A 20000-nucleotide genomic window follows, 5' to 3' on the forward strand; every position below is an offset into this window, starting at 1 on the left:
AGAAAACCTCGTATCTCCAAAACAGTGACTTTACAGGAGAAGGAGAAAACGTACTTTACTTTGAATGTAAGTCAATGGAACCAGAATTATTTTGAGGTCATTTGGGGTCATTTTGTTTAGTCCATGCATCCTGAAATTTACACACAATGTAAAGGGTGCCAGGTATTTTCAAATTATGTCAAAAACTGAAAAACGTAAAAAATGGAGGTACGAGGTTTTATATATATATATATATATATATATATATATATATATATATATATACACACAGGGTGAGTCAAAACCATTTTATTTTATTTTATTGTTTATGCTGTCACAAGCCTCCATGATGTGGTGCTGAAGGTGGTGTTTGGTGTGGATTTTCTCAGCATACACAATTTGTTTGAGACGACCCCAGAGATAAAAGTCCATAATAAAATAAAAAATAAAATAAGAGGTTACTCACCCTCTGTGTATATATATATATATATATATATATAATTTGTGTGTGTGTGTGTGTGTGTGTGTGTGTGTGTGTGTGTGTGTGTGTGTGTGTGTGTATAATACTGCAGGTTGCTAATATTGCCCAGTATTACTACTTTTATTTCTATAGGAAAGCATGGAAATTCACTGTTATGAGGGGATTTTGCTGGTCCTGAAGTTTTTCTTCACAAAGTACACAAAGAGACAACACTTACTGTTAAAGAATTATCGTTAATTAGTAGTTTTTATTGCTGCATTTAAGTTGTGGGTTAAGTGTAGGCCACTGTTATATACAGTCCTACATATATATGTATATATAAGTCCTTCATAAAGATGAAGAGGAGCGCAAGTGTATGCATGTGCACGTGTGTCCCTCTGGAGTGGACGGTTGTCGGCTGGGTCTGCGTCCCACACACAGCTATGCTTTCAGGGACTTCAGTGAGTGGATCCGTCTATTGGGTTTGAATGTGTGTGTGTGCCAGCATCGTTAATGCTCCATTTCACTGGCCTCCTGCACTGGTTCCTCCCAGCTAGCTGCTCCACTCTGTAGTCCCTCAGTAAAACCCGGCTATAAATATTGCCCTCATTCATTCTGGCTATGATCTCTACACAGAGAAACCGCTGCCAATCGCATCTAATCTCTGATTTATTCATGTCTTAAGTGCTTCCTCTCCAAACTGAATTTCCACCTCCTAAGATGCGTCTCTCCGACCGAAAAAAAGGCCTGCCGCCCAAACAGGACGCCCGAAAAGACGGACCATCAGCAGCCGGCTGCGGATCTTTTACACGGTCGCCTCCGGTGCTTTAGCACCATCCCAGTTTCACGAGAGCTAAAATATGCATGAAGTGGAAAATATCTGCTTTGACACCATGACAGGAAAGGACAAGCGAGGAAAGACGCAGACTGACTAGATACATAAGAGAGGCTTATAAAAAGGGGGTGGGGGGGCTGTGAAAAGACCCGCCAGTACTGCATCCATCCAGTTCCCCCCGTTAAGTTGCAGTAAGGTCCCTCTTTCCTCTCCGTATCTGCAGGAAGAGGTGGGGGGCTTGGAGCGTGTCTTTCGTTAAAAGCCTGCTGAGATTCGTCCAGCAGTAACCACCCAATAAAACAGGGATGGCCTCCTAGCCTCTCCTGCTAACTGAACCTGGAAAAAGGCCATTTGCCCACCTACCCAGTGCCGGCTCTAGCAACCATGAAATTGTGGCTGAGAGCACTCTCTCCTTTTTTTTTTTCATCAGAAACGTTATACAAGACAAAATGGCCTGCCCTTTAGCTTGGAGCAGCTAGCTAAGAGGAACGATTGCTCTGATTTGGCGGTACGTATCAGGGATTTCTCTGGCAATTTGTTCAAAGTGGAGAAACAAACAGGGGCTGGTATTTAACTTTCGCAGGAGTCTGCAGCTCATACTGCATACACGGATACATAAACAGATGTTTGGGATAATGTCAGACACAATTCCGGTTTACTGATCCGTCTAAAACCGCATTAGCGTGATGATGCGCACAATAAACATGCGTGTGCTGCACCAGGAGAATGAAGAAGAGCGGTTCTGTGAATGGATTGCCTGAATTACCGTTTGACATTTTGCACGTGGCGAAGGCTGGTAAACAGTCGTCTCACGCGCGCTGAAGATCTTCAACACACGTGGGGGTCACAGAAAAACGGCAGCTCACCGGTCTGAATGTGCAGAGTTCTTGGGTTGAAAGCAGGAGACAAAAGCACATCTTATAAGTAGGAAATTGAGCCAGTTTTAATAAGAAAATTCAGATTTTATTCTAAACAGAATGTTAAATAGTCCTTAAGACCCCAGGAGTAAAGAACCGCATATAAAATGGAAAACAAATTAAGGCTCAATGTTACATGCTGAAAAGATAGCCCTCGTAAAATGCCAATTATGCTGTGAATCAACCAATCAATCAATCAATCAATCTATTTAATCTCAGAGAACATTGAGGGTGCCCCTCGTTTACAGTGTTGCCGAGTTAAAACAGAGTGGATTGATTACGTGTAAGAACATATCAGATGATAAAAGTAGAATTAATAAATGAAGACTCAGATCAGGTAAGTATAAACAGTGAAACATTAATAATAATAAAAATACATAAAAATATAATAAAAAATAAAACAGAAATGAAAACATACATCAGATGTAAAATCAAGTCAAAATAAAACAAGATAAAAAAAACTAATAAATGCATTAAAATGACACATATTAATAAAACAATAATAATTAAAATAAGAATAAGAATAGTACTGGATAAAATAAGAAAAAAATAAACAAAAATGGTCAAAAAAATCAGGTTAAACAGTTGCAGGCAGAGTGGAGGTGAATAAAACTTAAAGCCCCTTATTTCTGACTTATCAAGGTCAGAGGGTAGCTGTGAAGAATGGCCCTCAGCCAGGCCTCAGTCAGGCCTACATGTGTCAATCAAGTTCCTCCCTCAGCGTAGAAAAGCCTGTATGAAAATCCAATATATGGCAATACATGGATTTCATATGTGATATATGTTAGCGTATATGGATTTCCCTCATATTCAACTGATATTTGTGACATGTGGACACAACTGTGATGTATATGCCAACTTATTTGAAATGGACCATTTTCAAATATGGGACATATATTTCAGCCATACATCAACATATACAAGCATATAAGGCTAACATATATATTTAACAATATCTGATCACAAATCAAAACATCTTTCTTTCTTCCACGTACTTCATAAAGTGAAAATTAGTATAATACTAATAGTTAGTATTATTAGTATTAGTAGTATCAGTGGGTATAATTTAGTATTAGTGTTCAGTTGCTTGTTAACACAAATAGCTGATCAGCCAATCACACGGCCGCAGCTCACTGCATTTAGGCCTGTAGAGGTGGTCAAGACGACTTGCTGAAGTGCAGACCGAGCATCAGAACGGGGAAGAAAGGGGATTTAAGGGGCTTTGAACGTGGCGTGGTTGTTGGTGCCAGACGGGCTGGTCTGAGTATTTCAGAAACTGCTGATCTGCTGGGATTTTCACGCACAACCATCTCTAGGGTTCACAGAGAACGGTCCGAGAAAGAGGAAATATCCAGTGAGCGGTCAGTTGTGTGGATGAAAATGCCTTGTTGATGTGAGAGGTCAGAGGAGAATGGGCAGACTGGTTCCAGATGATAGAAAGACAACAGGAACTCAAATAACCAACCAGATTCTCTGAGGAACGTTTCCAACACCTTGTTGAAAGTGTGACACGAAGAATTAAGACAATTCTGGGGGTCCAACCTTTTACTAGCAATTAGGTGTACCTAATACCTAGCAATAGGGGTACCTAATAAAGTGGCCAGTGAGTGTAGTAGAATTAGTATTAGCGTAATACTGCTACTACCTACACACACTAAAAGCTAAAAACATGCACATACAAGCTATGCAATAAAATCATTGAAATGTGTGACACGCTTCCGGGTTTTCCTCCCTTGCCTAGTACACTCCAGGACTCCATTTCCCATAATTCCAGTCCCGATGACATCACCAATTCCTCCAATCATGTGCAGCTGCCTCGTTCTCAGTCACCTGATTTCTAATTCAGTTCAGCTGTGCTTGTGTTTGTGTTGGAGCTGAAATAGTCCCTGGTTTGTGCTGCTCTTTGTGAGGTGTTACCAGTTTCCTGGACTACTGAGTGGGTTTTTCTGATTCTTTGACTTGTGCCTTGAAGCTTTTGCCTGTTTTCTGGATTTCACTCTTGCGGATTTGGCCTTCTGCTCCGGTTGCCTGTGTGTTTTGCTTATTCTGGTTTTTGACCCCTGTTTGGTTTCTGGACTATGACACTGGATTTGCCCTGAGATTGTGTTTTACTTGGACTTCCGTAATGCAACAGGCATTATCAAATTATATCAAAAAACTGAAAAACAACAAGGTTTTGTTCAGACCGCAGCAATATATATTATATTCTGTTTGTAATGTGTGGGAGCGATGATGAGGCGGATGCATATGCAGAGATAAGCCAGATTTATTAAGGCCAAATCCAGAATCAGGGTCACAGAGCCAACACAGAGAAAAGGAGGGACAGACATAACAAAAAGAAATACAGTATAAACACACAACGGAGGCCGGAAGAACGAACACCAAACAATACAAAGACAAGCAAAAACACAGGGCTTAAATGCTACAGGGATAATGATGATTAACAAGACACAGGTGGTACAATCAGGGGCAGGGTCTGAAAACAAGGGGGCAGGACCGGGAAGAAAGAAAACAAAAGCACATGGACAGGACTGGGAGGTAAGCACAAGCACATGGACAGGACTAGGAAGGGCCAGTTGTGACACTGATATAATAAATTTCAGAATCTCATAATAATAATAATAATAATAATAATAATAATAATAATAATAATAATACAAATAATTGTAACTATGCATATGTCCAATTTTTGATACATTTATACATTATATGTTGTATGTATATCTTTAAAACATATGCCTGACCCTTTATGAGACATGCACCTATATGGCCATATATCAGATTTTTGTATAAAAAAACCTGACATAAGATGTTTTATTAAATAAATGACATTATACTGAGATAATAATAATAAATGTTGAACATATTTACAGCACTAAACATTTAAAACCCTATACATAACTATATATATCAGCATTCTTAAGACGACATTGTACTGATATCAGGTGAAATATGCCTGGAAACCACCCCCTCTTCCCTCCATGGCGTGGATAAGATGATGCAATTATGTACAGTGTTTTAAATGTTTAGTGCTGTAAATATGTTCAACATTTATTCTTATTATGTCAGTACAATGTCATTTATTTCATCAAACATCTTATGTCAGGTTGCGAGAACCGACATAAGAACTTAATAAACGTTCAAGTAGTGCTTCATAAACACATTATTCAGTGCTTATGAATGCGTCATGAAGCCCTTATGTAGGTAGCCTTCAAATAAAGTGTTACCGTGATAAAAGTAGATTCTACTGTGATGACTGGACCAGATGAGAGTCCCTGGCTTATTGTTAACTAGGACATGCAGGCAAGCGAGTTTCAGTAAGGACAGTGTTTCGTTTTACGTCCGAGATGCTAAAACGATCATAAAAGTGAAGATATGTTGTAATGTACGGAGTGACTAAACAGCAGATTACATTGTGAATAAAACTTAATGAGAAGCCAGTTTATACCAAAATGAATCATTTCACCATTTCCCTTCATTTACAGCTGTTTCATCAGCTAGCTTAGCAGTTACAGTGGATCGTGTCTGGTGATTTTGAAGCACGGCCCCATAAAAACAGTCGCTTGTTTGCTTATTAGCTGGCATGAGGAACGCATCTCATACTAGAGACTAAATATATCAACCTAGTAATTCCCTCATTGTGAAGAGCTTTAGTGGGCTGGAGACATTTAGTGGGCATGTTAAACCTACACTGTAAAAAATGAGAGGTCAGCTTGACTTAAAGTGATTTAGTAACTGATTTCATGGCTTTTCTTGAGTTCAGTCAACTTGAGGGCACAACTCAAACCTCTTAGTTGAGTCAATAATTCTCCAAGCTACTGTTTTTTTTTTTTTTTTTGTTTTACTCAGTTTCCCCACTAGTTGGCGCTCCTTCTATCACACAGTACCATCTGGCATATTCTCCTCTAGGGTTTCCGGATAGTGGACCGCTGTGGGATTGCTGGGATTCAAACTCACAGCCTCCTGATGTTGGGAGGAATTATTACACAGCTGCACCACATGAGACGACGCCACCCGTCAAAGTCAAAACAAGAGACACTAAATCTGAGCTGCTTCATGTGTTCCTGAGTGGGGCAGTGGTGCAGTGGACTGAGCCGTCTACCCAACAGGAGCTTGTGAGTTTGAGCCCCAGCGATGCCACAGCCATCCGTGAGTGTGTACTCAATGTCTCGCAGGATGGTGTGATGAAGAGAGTCTTGGCTGGTGAGGAAGTTGAGTATAAAAAAAAGTTCATTTTATTCACATCACTGAGATGCAGAAGTTGAGTTGTGTGTCCTGAAGTCGAGTCAGTTCAAGAAAAGCCATGTAATCAGTTACGATATAATTTTGAGTTGAGCCGACGTCTCATTTTTTACGGTGTATTCACGTGTTTACATGACAAGCCCTGTTTATAACTAACTGCCAGTGTACAGTTACTTTAACAAAAAATTGCATGATGTATGGAAAAATATGGGGTTGGATTAAAAATGAAAGTTCAAGGGGAGAGTTTCAGATGATTTCAAAGCAATTCCATGAATGGTCTGTTAAAACACGAGCTCGTTCGCTCATCAGCTGAAATATCTTTCATACGCCAACATGTGTAAACCCACATTTTGCCCCTAGTGTGGAGAACTTGAACTAGAAGAACAGACTAAAGTAGCTGTTCCGTGGGCATTAGAACTGTATTCATTTCTCTCCCTAATTACTATGTGATAAACATATATTGATGCCAATTACAAGAGAATATGATGGCATTGATTAGAAATTAGGGGGCTGGAGGTTAGGGAACTGGCCCTGTGACCGGAAGATCACCAGTTCGATTCCCAGAGCTGACAGTCCATGACTGAGGTGTCCTTGAGCAAGACGCCTAACCTAAGTATGCTCACTGCATCCTAGTGTGTGTGTGTGTGTGTGTGTGTGTGTGTGTGTGTGTGTGTGTGCACTAGTGTGTATGTGGTGTTTCACTTCACGGATGGGTTAAATGCGGAGGTGAAATTTCCCTGTGGTGGGACTAATAAGTATCATTTAACTCAGCTTAACTCAAATGAAAGTCCTAGTGAATAGTTTCAGATGCTGTTGAAGCACCACCATGAATGGACTGTAAAAACTCTTGCACTGGCATATCGTGGCTGTCGGAAGAAAACCTTGTATCTCCAAAACGGTGACTTTACAGGAGAAGGAAAAAACCTACTTTACTTTTAATGTAAGTCAATGGAACCAGACGTCTTTCCAAGTCATTTTGGGTCATTTATTTTGGTCCATTCATCATGAAATTTACACACAAAGTAAAGAGTAACAGGCATTTTCACATTATGGCAAAAACTGAAAAACGTCAAAAACGGAGATAAGAGGTTTTCTTCCGACAACAGCTCACTTTTCCTCTCCATGTGGAGAGCTTACAAACTGCAGTAGCCATCCTAATCACCAATGCATGAAGTAACTAACATATATGGGCATAAATATGGAAAAATATGATGGCATGGATTAGAAAGTTGTAGCGGATGGCCTCCGATGAAGTTGAAGCACCACCATGAATGGCCTGTAAAAACGCTTGCACTTGCTTATGTGAACTCCCTTTTCCTCTCCATGTGGAACCCACCTTTAGTTGATGTCGAATGCCGTGTGTTCAGTTTCAGTGCATCAGTTGGCGAGAGCTGAACAGCTGAAGACTCAGGCCAGGGGGCTGAGGGTAATATGTCGTTAAATGTGTTTAAATCAAGCTGGCTTTGCAGCTCCTTTTGAGTTTCGCTTAAGAAGGATATCGTTTCTAAATACCTCGTTCAGGTATTTGCAAAAACGCAAAGCGAGGCGATTCTCCTGGTTAAAGTGACAAAATTGAACTCACAATTTCTTCCTCATCACGGTTTATTTTTGTAAACGAGAGCCTTGCTGGCAAGGCTTTAAAACACGGAGCGCTAAGGTAGATTAAATGTTCAATGCTGAGGTAGATTACATATTCAGTCTGATTTGTTTTTTTTTACCACTGTGAGAAAGAAAAAAATTATATTTTCACTTCAGTTTATGACTCACTTGTCTGATGTAACAGATAATTGCATAGTGTCCATGAGTGTAGGCTATGTGTTTTTTTGCGTAGGTGTGCTCTGCGCCGAACGTCGGTGTGTTTGTGTGCGAGTGTGTATAAGTGTGTAGCCACCGGCTGCAGCAGTCTGTGGGCTGCAGAAATGAAAGGCAGCGCTGAGAGGCCCTCCACCCCGGCGAATGCGTGCTCTTTTAAAGATACGCTTTATGGTGTTGCTCCGCTTTCTTTCGGCTTCGCGCGTCAGCTTGTCTGGCCGATTAGAACTGTACTTGGCTCGAGATCGTTTTAATTAGAGTGAAAATGCCACATCAAAGGCTCGGCTCGCCGCTCCTCATCCTCCCCCCACCGCCAGCACTCTTTCAGCAAATCAGCAGCGAACTTCTATAAGTCTTCTCTCTCCTCTCTTCTCTTCCCCTTTTCTCCTTTTTGGATCCTTGAAACAACAAACAGCGGCGCCTGTCCCAGGCCAGCGGGGAGTTGGGTAAAATCCTGATTTAGCAACTCAGTCTTCCCTAATCCTTGGCCCCCTCTGACCTCGCCGCCCGGATTTGCGGGGCCCGGCACGTTGAGCTTCTACACACACGGCATTAGGGACGCGCTCGGCTCCTGTGAGTACAAGCGGCACGCAGGCAAACACTCATCAAACATTGAGTAGGTATTTATTTTGCCTCCGTCAGAGGACAATGAAGATAAAGTATCCAGAAAGACGCTGCCTCATTAATGTATGATCATTCTCAGCAACAGTAGAGGAGTGGGGGGGGGGGGGTCCTTGTGGAATGCAAGTGCTATGCGGATAATAAAAGACAGAAAAACGAAGACACCCTAGCTGAGAGCCAGCGGCCACCTTTTTCCCCATTCCTCACACGTTTCGTCTTGTTTATGAGATGCAGCTCCGCAGTCTATAAATAACAATGCTCTTCGGACGTGTGTGGTCAGAAATTGGCTGTCGTTATCAGCCCTGGTCTAAGGATCTCGGCGGGATTTTCAGGAAACTTTTCATTTCGCAGCAACGCAGGGCCCAGAGAAAGTCGTGTGCCCTAATCTCCTGTGCTAGGAAGTCAACTCCCTTATCTCGATGGATTCCATTCTGTTCATTTTCAGTAGCAATTCAGCACCATGGACAGGGTCCAATAGCCTCTTGATTTATTCCAGTGGCTCCTTCACTCAAACGTCGAGCGGAGAGGGGAAGGAGCAATTACAGTGGGCCCGGCCTCATCTTCCTGTCACCGCTTCCCTCTGCTAGGATCCTCTACAAACATTTTCTTTTTAAATATTTCAAAGGGGAGATTTTTCTTTTCTTTTATTTATTTCTCTGAGGTCCAGTTATGATTTCTTTGAGTTTAGGCACCAAAAACTTGACAAACTCTTATTTTGTTACTGTGCTTTTAGGACTGGTATGTAAATGACCTCTGTACTGATTGGTTCTCATTCTTAAAGCATTCCTTATAGCATCATAATGTCATAGGGGCCAAACTGCTGCAGGGTAAACAGACAGATACACCGATCAGGCATAACATGATGACCACCTCCTTGTTTCTGCACTCATTGTCCACTTTATCAGCTCCACTGACCGTTCAGTTCCACTCTGTAGTTCTACAGTTACAGACTGTAGTCCATCTGTTTCTCTGATACTCTGTTACCCTGTTCTTCAGTGGTCAGGACCCCCTTGGACCCTCACAGAGCAGGTACTATTTGGGTGGTGGGTCATTCTCAGCACTGCAGTATGCAGTGGTGGTGTGTTAGTGTGTGTTGTGCTGGTCTGAGTGGATCAGACACAGCAGTGCTGATCCACTGTGTATGTAAATGTGTTTGTTTTTGTGACATCACAAAATGAACAAATTCAAAATGAGCTGTTTTACCTGCAGGCGATTATAGGCCCCTTTAAATCTAGACATTGCGTTGCACGTATACGAGGCAAATGTAATAAACAGTATTTTATCATATACACCTGACAGAAAATACCTACTATTATTTATCCATAATCTCTACCGTATAAAATCATTTCAGACAGAGCTTCTCTCTGAGACGGGAATTATTTCACCTTCATCTTCTCTTGAATATTTAGCCAGTGGCAAAATAAGACGGCAGATGAGGAGCTGCAGTCTTCCCAAAGCTCTCACCCTGTCTGGCAATGGATGCTAAGCAACCAAACGACAGCAGCGCTGCTCCGGAGGTGGCGGAGCCGTCACGGCTCAGAACAGAGCACACTCTGGGGGGGGAAATGGACAATTTACTCCCCTTGATTGGGGTGTTTAAATACAGCCGGGCCCACAGAGACAGGAATAGGGCAGCGCGGGGCTCAGGGAGGCCCGTGACAGGCCGTACCAGCCTGGGTCCTTTAATTAGCCACCGGAAAGAAGCATAGGAGGAAGGGAAGGAGATTAGATACAAGTAAATTCAATTACGGCTGAGCCGCCACGGGTGAGGCTTCAAACTTCATCCTGTTAAGATGCGTGAGGCTCTGAGCAGCGCGGCTGGAGCTTTTACTTAAAGTGCGGCTCCAGCAGCCTGCAGCACTTACACGGTGGCATCATCAACGCTTCTCTGGGAAGGTGGTGTCCTCTTCATAAAGATCTGAGATTTGCAAAGCGGAAGTAGTTTTCACCGGGGTAAGGAACTGATCCGGGGACACGATTTTTCCATAACATCATATTGGAATGTTCCAATTTGCACATCACTGACCAATAAGTTGTAAAAGCCCCACGTCTGTTGCTATGAGCTTTTAGCTCAGGCCACTGCGCAGCATCTGGAGCACAGACGACAATCTAAAAGCACGCAGAGCACAATTTAAACATTTTATCATCCAAACACAAACGGACTTTACAAGTTGTTCAGTACAGATACGGCACTGTGCACAAGTCTTAGGCACCCAAACACAGTTTCAAAATCTATTTATTTGTGTTGTTTGTGTTTATTTGCTGAGAAAAGTGTTAATATTTGAATAAACAACGAATAGAATATTCATTAATTATGCCATCCATTTTCTAAGCCGCTTCTCCGTCAGGGTCGCGGGGGGGAGCTGGAGCCTATCCCAGCAGTCTTCGGGCGGAAGGCAGGATACACCCTGGACAGGTCGCCAGTCCATCGCAGGGCAGAATTCATTAATTATGATTTTTATATATATATATATATATATATATATATATATATATATATATATATATATATATATATATATAATAAATAGTGATGTTCTGGATGTTGGTGTGTGTGTTTCCCCATCTCCAAGCCTCTCCTTGAGGAAGCCCAGTATTATATGTAGTTAAAAAGCAGCTCCTGGTTTGACCAATCAGTGCTCAGTAAATTGAGCTCATGATGTCATTGATGATATTAACGAGTCTCTGTGGCGGCTGTGAAGGTGTCCAGGAAAAATATGGACCCGAGAAATTCTTGTTACTTTTTATTGTTTTTATGTTTATTTGAATTATGAATACGACTTTATTCTAATGTATATTGTGATAAACTCACTGCTGAGGTCAACTGGTTAAACATTTGCTTAGACGCCTAAAACTTTCTCACAGTGCTGTATAAACATCTGCGAACTGACGATACGAATGCAGAAATTCAAAGCACTGAAAATGGTCAGTTTTCAGGTCTAATGAGGAGGAGAATGAAGCTGCCACTTTAAATGAGGTCTTGTTTATTCCAAAGACGCTGCAGTAAAGCTAGTCAGTGCAATGCTGAGGAGAACTCGTCTCATACACGAGATCTTTCATCGAACGTGTGCGCAGATGAGCTTGTGCGTGAGTTTTATGTTCATTTTTAGCTTCACGCCGAATGTTATGAATGCAGGCAAGATTCAATCCTGTTTAATCTGATTGATTTATCAGGCTAACTGCCGTATTAAAATGAGTGAATTACAAGATATCTAATATCCATTAGTAGCTCTCTTGGCTTAATAATTCCGATTTGCTGCCACCGCCGTTCTCACTGCAGGTTTATCTGAGGAGTTCTGTGTGACAGGTGTGACTGTCTGAGAGGCACGTCAGTCATTATTATTCACGCTCCACCCACAAACATATTCGTTCTTAGCAGCTGCTCAGAATGTCTACAGAAATCTTGTGCAACCAAATGAGAAACTGTAGCAAAGAACTTAAGATATGTGGATTTAGGCCCAGTCCCACTTCAGCCTTCGCCCCTGCCACTGAGCCCTTAGCCCTCTGTTTTCCGCGTTCTCGTCTAGGGGTGGGGTGTCCCGATTCGTGTTGAGATAGAGGGGTGGGATGAAGTGTTGGGGCTCCATGACCCTCCAGACGGAGGCTCTTCAGCGACTCCAGACCAGAGAGATATGAGAAAACGCAGAACAAGAGACCACAGAAACCCACAAATGTGGGAATTTTCACTGTTTAAAAATAACAATAAACACCGTTTTGTCTTAGTTTAATGTGGTTTCAGTTTATTTTGGTTATTTTTCTTCATAACAAGCATAAAAAATCACTAACAGCATGCTAAAGTCTCAGTAGCTACCTAGCTAACTGTCCCGTTCCACCTTAAATAGTCCAGCAGTTCTGACACCTGAAGCACCAGAATGTAACTGCTGCAGCATTTAAGGTGGAACGGGAAAGTTTGAGCAAGAATCTGGAGAGTCTCTGACCTCAGCTTCACATCACTGAAGAATTAGGGGGGGTGATAATAAATAACTGCCCCCCTCTTTGAAGGCGTATGATCCCTAAATGTAACTAAAGCCCAGCAGTGAGGAGCTGAACTTTCCCCTCCTCTGCTGTCCCTGCAGACGGGCAGGGTCGCCTACAGAGCGGCGCCAGTAGCTGTTAATGAAGTGACGCTTTTATACCCCTCTAGTCAACGTGTGGTAAATTTAGGCTCATGTGCTGCTGCTTCAGAGTGTCCCATTCTGTTTCCCATGCTTTTCTCCCGAGATTATAAGGCTGAGTGTGCAAAGTTGATTGCTTGCATCAACAATGGGTGCTCGTTTCACTAATTAGAAGGGGACATATAGTGTAGGTGTTTCTAATTAAGTGAACAGTGTTACCTGCTGTAGTTTTTGATATTAATTAACCCTAATCTGTTAATTTGCTTAAAGTGACTCAGGCGGGTGGAGCCGATTCTTAAACGCATGTTAAAAGGAAGGCAAGTTCTTGGAGAGCGGGAAGAGAGGCATCATACAGAGAGGAACGGTGCCAAGCTTGCCACTGAACAGCACGGTCCAACCTATATTTACAGCATTATGACTGAGAAAGCTTGGACTGGAATGTCACATGTAAACAGCAAACAAATTAACGTGGAGCCAGCACTGACTGTTTGAACACCCTCCTAGTTGGCCTGCAGCTGAGGGGTGGGTGGGGGAGGGACTCTGCAGCCTGTTATGCTTCTTTATCTCCAAAGCTGTCAACACTGCTGCTAGCTGGCCAGGAGTGTCAAAGATGGCAATGTAATTTCCAGTCAAGTGCATGAATCGAGGGATGGGGGGATGGGGGGATGGAGGAGGGGTGAAGAAATGCAAAAAACCTGAGAACTCAACAGCATGTAAGATGGAGAGATTCCAGCACTGAACCTTGTGAATTAGCAAGCAGTCGGCCATGCGAGGGCGCCGCCCGTGCTGACTCTGCAGCGCTCTGGAGCTTTATGGCGTTTTAAAAAGCTCCAGGCTCAAAGGAATGATGATCTCTGAGGAGGGTAATCAGAGGCGGCCTCCATCTCCCACGCCGCAATCACCCCAGCACCCGGAATTTATAGATCCCGATAAGGAAATCTTGTCGTTGTCTCCGGAATTTATGTAGTCGAACGTAATACACTGGCTGCTGTGCCACACAGCTCGAGCTGCAGGTTCCGGAGTGTGTCTGTGTGGGGCAGCTGGGAGCACGGCTTGCAGGGTTGTCAATATAAGCAAAATAGCAGCGCCAGGGAATTAGCTCTGCCTGCGATGCAAGCTTGGCTTGGCTTGGGGGGGTGGTTTCTGATCAGCTAATGCCCTAGATGGCCACTGGCCCAAGAGTGGAGAGGCTCGTCTGTTGTAAATCGCCACTGGCAAGGACAGGGACTTATTGGCTACAATTTGCCCCGCAATGGCTATGCAAATCCAGGGTGGCCAGTCATCAAACTGTTCCGATTCAAAGCCTCAAAGTCAATTAACTCGGGTCTCTGATTGACTTACACTGAAACATTAAATAAACTAAGAGGCTCAACAGCCCAACTATGTCTTCAATGCAAGACTGAACTGGACCAAACTGTCCATTAAATGTCTCAAACTTTGCAGGACCATCAGGGGCATCACTCGAGATTTCCAATCTATTCTCTCAAAGAATTCATGAGACAAAGCTACTTATGATTCAAATAAGCAATGTACAGTAAGGTAAGGTGTTTGAAGCCCTCCTGAAACAGGGCTAGCGATGCCCCTGGAGTTCTTCATCTAAATGTTTACAAGGCCAAATTTCAGTCTGGACCACATTGCAAGGACACCAAGGTTGAGTCGACCACAGTCAGACCACGACAATCAAACTGTGCTCTTTAACAGGATCACGTCTTAGGCTGGCAGTCAAACCATGTCCCTGTAATTTTACAGGACCCTTATGTTTGTAGATATTTCTACAGAGAGCACCGTTTTCCCACTGTGCTGTCCTTGTTTCACAGCAGTGTGAAGCAGCAGACAGCTTCGTCTTCTGCCGTCCATCAGACTTCTGTGTTTACTCCATAGTTTCTTCATCTTGGGATTTGATGTCTGGGGGAGAAAACTTTTGTGCTGACTTTGAAGGCGAGAGCGCAGTCGCTCCTCCAATTCGGGTGCGAATATTTACCCCAAGTCAGATTTCATCTCTTAATTTCCATACAAATGTGGAGTCGGAGAGGCATGGAATCTTTTGAAGAATCTTAAATGAATTCCGTTGTTCCCATTCAGATCAGCCTTGTAGCTCTGCGCTCAGATAGTGCCGGTATTAATCATCTGTTTCCAAGTGAAAAGACTGATTTGATGCTAATCACAGGAGTGTGGGCTCCGAAATAAACCCCAGACACGAGACCTTCTCACATGAGACACAGCGCTAGCCAAAGACGAGGAAGCGCTGAGATTAAAGGACTATTAGGAGAAGCTAGAACCTCACTTTACTGAAGGCTGAGTTGACTATTACCTTCAGCTACTTGTATGCCACCCTGGTGAGGTTAATGCAGGGATATAGTGGAGGGTAAATACACAGAAATGCTGTAAAACTTAATTAACTTTTGAAAAGGTTTTTTTTTTTTTATTTAAGGTGGAACGGGGAAATTCTAAAGAGAAGCAGTTTTAATGTTTGACTGTCTCTCATTGCAGATTTAATGCATCAGGAAACAACTGCAGTGTTTATGAATGCAAATAAAGCCATTCGTCTCCAAACATTCGTCTTAAATCTCTCTTTGCCTTTTCGTAGCTACTAGCCAGGCGAGACTGTGTTGCTCAGTGACCTGCAGTCTGCACGCCAGTTCTCAGTCATTGCGAATCAGGGCTTTCGCGCTGTGTTGCACCGACCCTTCTCAAAGGTATCTTACTCAAACAGCATTCCCGACTCTCTACAACGAGACCAAAACCAAAGTTATGGAATAACTGAAGAAAACGGGCCGGACGGCTGTAATGTGCTGCGTGGACGTCCCACTGGACCTTATTTCACCGTAACAGCCCATTTGATCACAGATGAGCGGCAGCAGCGCCTCTCGTGCTCCAAACAAGAGCAGCGAATGAGCGTCTTCCAGTTCACTCACCACATCACTTCCATTTGATTTATTAATAAAAGGTACTGAAAGTAAATCTATTATGGATCATTACAGACACTTTGCTTTAAAAGTACCAAGTCCTGAGACAGTGAGAAAATAGAAATCCTGTAGATACTAAAAGATGCATCGATAATCGTTTTATATTCGCATCTCAGGGTTCTGCTGTTATGACGTCAAGGCTGTAACAATAATAGAGCCCTCTTTTGGTTTTCCAAAAGGTTCTATGAGTTCTTATAACTCATGGTTTTAAATACAACCAATGCCCTTACTAAAGAACCCTTGAGGACGTGTACAGAGAGAAAAGAAGCTTCTTTTTTAAGACTGTCACAACAGTGAAGACTCTGAATTTACAATCCATATTATATTTGTGTTCATTTAGTTGTATGAAAAGCTTTGAATATTATGTTTAAATTATTTGCTTTTCTGATTTTCTAAGTGAAAATAAGTTTATTTACCATTTCCTTTATTTGCTTTTTAACCTATTAGTTTAACCTATTATAATATGTATATATATATATGAAATAAAACGTGCCATTCATTTCACACAGGTCAGTTTTTTTGTTGGATTTTCCCCCAATATGTTGAATTTGACAAATAAACACTAACTGCACTCAAATGTGCAGTGTTTGATGTAGAGGATGTTCCCAGAAAATCAACAACACATCTTGGTCAATTTGACCAGCCAAACGAAAACTTTGGCATTTTTGTCATCTTTCTGTTAGAATATTGGCTTAATATCGTCAAAACCATTGATTCCAAACTTTTGGCCGGTAGCGCTGATGTAAATAATACATGAGTTATGAAAGCTTTTCTCAGCTGCGAGTGAAATCAGGCAAAACTGATGAAAAATAGATTAGCAATGTAATGGTGGAGCTTCGAGTTCAGAGCAAGTTTGCAGCACATGGCATTAAAACAGAGTTCCGTAAGTTTGTAAGAGGCAGGCTGAATTCCATTACTCAGATATATTACCATCAGGGCGTTATCTTTGAAGTCGTTTGACTGGAAAGTTGCACAGGAGATTAATACGTACCCGTAAGACAATTTTGTCCCGATGGTCATTGGATTCTGTCACTTAGACCTGATGAATTGGGATTAAGTTATCGCTGTGTTACAGATGAGAAGGAAAAAGGCGTGAAAAGATTGTTTTCATATCCGCTCTCCGCTCTGAGCAGTGGCTGGAGCGTTTGAACATCAGGGCATTACAAATTTGACTTGCGCTGTCAAGGCACGGCGATGATCGCTAAGCCGACGGAGAGATGGCCCTGAGCTCCGCCAGGCGTATAGGCACATGTACGCACATATACGGCCCTCGTGTTTTATCCAGCCGGAGCGGAAACATTGTCTTAATGAGAGTGTCATTCTTGCTCGCCTCCACGTTTTCCTTTCCATTCTTCCGCATGAAGCCGGGACGGTTGACACACCATTTCTTTCAGCTCCCTCTTGCTCCAATCTTGCGGATGGGTGGCGTGCGGGGCATTTGTTTGGGCCCGTCATGGAGCTTTTCTTCTCCGAAAGGTCGCTTTGCAGAGCGGGGGGCCACATGCTGAGCCAGGGACTGAAGGCTGCTTTATAAATCTGTAAAGATGCACTGAAACGTATTCGGGTAGAGAGGCAGAGAAGGGAGTTATGGGAAATGTGGCAGCAGCAGAGTAATGTACACACGTCCAAAATGTCGACTACACGTCACGCAAACCTGTGTGTCAAGCCAACGTTGGCTGGTTGGACGGGGAAGCAGTGCGGGTAACGGAATAATACACCGCTGGCCCACCATATCCTCGGCCCACCGACCGCACTCGCCGCCGCCTGCTTCTCTGTTTGGGTCGAGGGTCTCAAACCCAAATTACGTGAAAGCCGCTATATCCAGGTGGTCTAACTGCGTGACAAGGTTAACATCGTCTGATGATCAAAATCAAAGAAACACAGTCTGTTCATCTTAAGCTTAACTGAGATGATCCCTGCTGTAACGTACTAAAGTACAAACTCCTATCATTGAATTGTTGGTATTCATTTCCCTCCTTTCAATACCTGTGGTCTCCTTTTTGCGAGGGCTCTTACTTGCTATTAACTGTGTAAGCCAATGCTGGACAAGAGTGGACAGTGAGTGTTGAAACACTCGTACCAGCGCAACACACACTAACACACCACCGCAACATCAGTGGTACTGCAGTGAGTTTGCTCACAGACACTTACGTTAACATCTGGGCACAGTTTCCGCGCCTGTTCACAGATTAAGTCTAATTCAGCCTTTTAAGGAGAAGTTCAAGCGTTCAGCAGGAAGAACTTGCCAACGAGACACTTTGCTTTGTCGCAGCAGTGCCTGCGCGTTCCTGCCCAACGATAAGGCCGGCAAGAGGCAAAGCAGCTGGAACAATGCAATACGTGCTTTCGGTCCGAACGCCATTCAGACCGCATTGAAGCCATTTACATAATCCCCCCATTTGGCCGATCGGATGGGCGCTGGTATTAATCGTGGTCCTAAATCACCCCCCCCCTTTCCCACCACCCCCCCCCCCAATCTGCGTTTGGGAAGCGTGGTCAGCAAAAGTCTGCCGGCGCAGGACATTTCTATGGCCTTTTCTCGTGAATATGACAAGTTCGGCTCACTTGTGCCTTAATGGAGAAAAGGTTCTTACTGCGCATGCATTTGAAAACAATTACATTGTCTCTCACTTTATGAAGCAACCCTGGCCACGGTTGATTAGCATTACCGCCGCTTGTCTTGGTTGGTTCTGTGCCTCGGCCTGCGCACTGGAAACGAGTAAATCCTTTTAGCGAAGCTCGCACAAAAACCAGGCAATTTATTCGTGCCAATTTATCACCCCACTATTCATTGAGGAGTAAATCAGTTGAAAGAATGTCATTTGGGTATACTGGAGCAGGGAGCTCAGTTAAACTAATATCTTCATCATCTGAATTATGTATGAAAATGTTCCCACAATATTCCTATAATATAATTATTTTTTTTCCGCCCAGAAGAAAGGAAGAACGGGCTTTTGTCTTTGCTCGCCTTTGAGCTGGCCACACATCCCAAGGACGGGCGCAAGCAACGGAACGAGAACAATTTCGGCATCGAAGTCAAATGATTTACATAGGGCTCGCTCATTCAACTCCAGAACATGTGCCAGCCATTCAAATAATTCCCAGCACTCGGAGCTCATGAAATGATACATCACTGCTGAAGGGCACCCTCGGCTGTTCCTCCGCCTGCTTCACGCTGTGATGTTTCTAATATTCAGACACAGCACTATATAGATGCTGTAATAAAAGCTCAAATCTCTGAAATGATAACTTTTATAGGTGAAAGAAACACGCCGACAGCAGAAGGTCCTGACGAGGTGACTTTGGGACGGAAAAGTCCTGACTGCAGAAAAACTGAGGAAAACAGGAATAGCTTAAATGGTCAGGCAGGTCCAGCAAAAATGGCTCTAAGTTTAGAGTCTTCTCTTTTTTTAACACAAGCTCCGCTTTTTGTCAACTGTGGGGAAGTTTTCTTAGTTGCTCTGCATCTATAGAAGCCGTTTTCCCGCCAGGTAGAGGAGGAAAAAGATCGGCTGAATGTCAAACGGTCTCGTATGAACTTAAACCAAAATAATGACTTCTGTTCTTCATTATAACTTTCTCAAAATATTGACCAGGTAAAATAGCAACTTATTGTCTTTACATGTTGAGTTTCATTTCAATAACGTAAGTAGTTATGTGGAGATAATAGATCATTGACAACTTACTAAATAATTAATTTGACATGGCAAGTCATTATTTTTAAAAATATAAGTCCTTATCTTGAGAAGTCGAAGTCGTGAGAAAATAAGCCATTACTTCAGAATAAAAGCACAAATAAATATATATTTTTAGGTAGATGGTCTCGATTTGAGACCAGGCACTAACGTTGGTGAGACCAATGGCAGAGTCTGAGAAAAGTCCAAGCCAGTAGTAGAAACATCTGGAGGACTGCAGCAGCTGTCGGGTTCGAACAGAATTCAGACGCTTGCGGTCCAAAGTGAGGTAGAAGAAGTTTATTAGGAAAGGGAGCATCCAAAGTCAAAGTCAGCCAGGCCAAAGTCAGAGGCCACGTCAGGGAAGCAGTAACCTTGA

General features: G+C 42.9%; 1 protein-coding gene across 5 annotated transcripts in view; it reads left to right on the forward strand.

Annotated features, from left to right (window-relative positions):
• Positions 1-20000, forward strand: part of gria3b (glutamate receptor, ionotropic, AMPA 3b) — a 217365-nt gene that overhangs the window by 93698 nt on the left and 103667 nt on the right. The window lies entirely within an intron of this gene.

This window comes from Pygocentrus nattereri, chromosome 8 (genome assembly GCF_015220715.1).
Source record: "Pygocentrus nattereri isolate fPygNat1 chromosome 8, fPygNat1.pri, whole genome shotgun sequence".
Lineage (NCBI taxonomy): Eukaryota > Metazoa > Chordata > Actinopteri > Characiformes > Serrasalmidae > Pygocentrus > Pygocentrus nattereri.